This window comes from Odocoileus virginianus, chromosome 17 (assembly GCF_023699985.2).
Source record: "Odocoileus virginianus isolate 20LAN1187 ecotype Illinois chromosome 17, Ovbor_1.2, whole genome shotgun sequence".
Classification (NCBI taxonomy): domain Eukaryota; kingdom Metazoa; phylum Chordata; class Mammalia; order Artiodactyla; family Cervidae; genus Odocoileus; species Odocoileus virginianus.
The window spans coordinates 2,680,764-2,682,433 of NC_069690.1; the positions used below are offsets into that span (position 1 = coordinate 2,680,764).

Sequence of the window (1,670 nt, forward strand, 5' to 3'; positions counted from 1 at the left end):
TCTGGTTTGTAGACTTCAGTTAGCCAAGTATCTCCAGAGTCGTTCATGAGAGTGAAATGGAATGAATAGTTAAGTCACTACTTTATTTACTTGCTGTGAGGGGGACATTTTCAGAACACAGCTTTCCTACTTTCATAATTATATTCAAAAGATATAAAGAAAGTCAATGCAGTTGTCCTCTTTTTTTTCTTCCTCTGTGCAATTTTCAGCTCTTATTGCACTCCCAAGTGCCATAATTGAAACAATATTGGTTTGGAGACCAATTTAGGATTGACCATAAATGTCACGTAAAGTCAGTAGGACTTTGGTAAAGATATTTCCAATTGGCATAGTAATGCATTGCAGCTGCCATGGCCATGAATAGGTGCCAGATGGCATGGGGAAATGGAATGATGACATCACTCTTGAAGAACACAACTCCCAGGCAAAAAAATTAAACCCTGCAGGCAAGTTTGTGAAATCCATTGGTGTTGTTCATTGATGTTACCACCAAGGCTGGAGAAAACCCCATAGTGGAATAGATAAAGAGCTCAACCATTAGACCTGCCAAACTGAATGGCCAAGGGGGATGCATCTTCTTCTTAGTGCTTTGTACTCAGAGATGACCAGGAAGTAATCATATCAGGGAACCGGGGAAGAATGTGAGATTGGTTTACATCAGAAGGCTTTTCATGGTAGAGAAATACATAAATGGTTCCTCCAGCTGCCATGAGCCAGCTAAACCAATGCACATGAGATGCCAGGGATCCAAGTTCATGGAGATTTACCCATGGAGTGTGAGATGCAGCAATGAAGAAATAGATAGCCATTCTATCATACATGTGAAAGCAATGCTCCACTGTCCTTATGTTGCCCTTTTCCCATGACAGGATGTGAAATCTGTGGAAATGATGAAGAGGGCACAGGGGCCCATTCCATAGATCCAAGCTGTTCTCTTTTCCCAGCAGTCATCAGAGAGACAGTGAAGGAGGGTTCTGCCCACAATGGCCAGAACATTGAGGAAAGCATGCATGTAACAGTTAGCAGCATGTTTGTAACCTGTTGGCTTTTAATGGCCTTTGGCGGGGCCCAGTGGTTCATGAACTGCTGGAATCGATTCTGGAACCTCGTTGATCCTCCTCTCCTCCCCGGGGGTGGGTAGTTTCGTTTCATCAGGGCCAGCAGCTGGGCAGGTGGCCCTCATGAGCTGGGGTTGCTCTGGAGGCTGCTGCATGCCCAGGGGACCACTCAGTGGTTCAGGGGCAGAGTGGGCCAGGCTGGGGGATGAGGACAGGGCCAGAGCTAGACCAAGCACCCCACTCCAGTATTCTTACCTGGAGAATGGCGTGGACAGAGGAGCCTGGTAGACTACAATCAATAGGGTCACAAAGAGTTGGACACGACTGAAGAAAAGCTATGACAAATCTAAAGAGCATATTAAAAAGCAGAGACATTACTTTGCTAACAAAGGTCTGTTTAGTCAAAGCTATGATTTTTCGAGTAGTCATGTATGGATGTGAGAGTTGCACTATAAAGGAAGCTGAACACTGAAGAATTGATGCTTTTGAACTGTGGTGTTGGAGAAGATTCTTGAGAGTCTCTTGGAGTGCAAGAAGATCCAACCATTTAATCCTAAATGAAATCAGTCTTGAATATTCATTGGAAGGACTGATGTTGAAGCTGAATCTCCA

General features: G+C 44.4%; 1 pseudogene; it reads right to left on the reverse strand.

Moving 5' to 3' along the window:
- Positions 1 to 283: 283 nt before the first annotated feature.
- LOC110133118 (monocyte to macrophage differentiation factor-like) lies at positions 284 to 1,152 on the reverse strand (annotated as a pseudogene).
- Between the last annotated feature and the right edge of the window lie 518 nt (positions 1,153 to 1,670).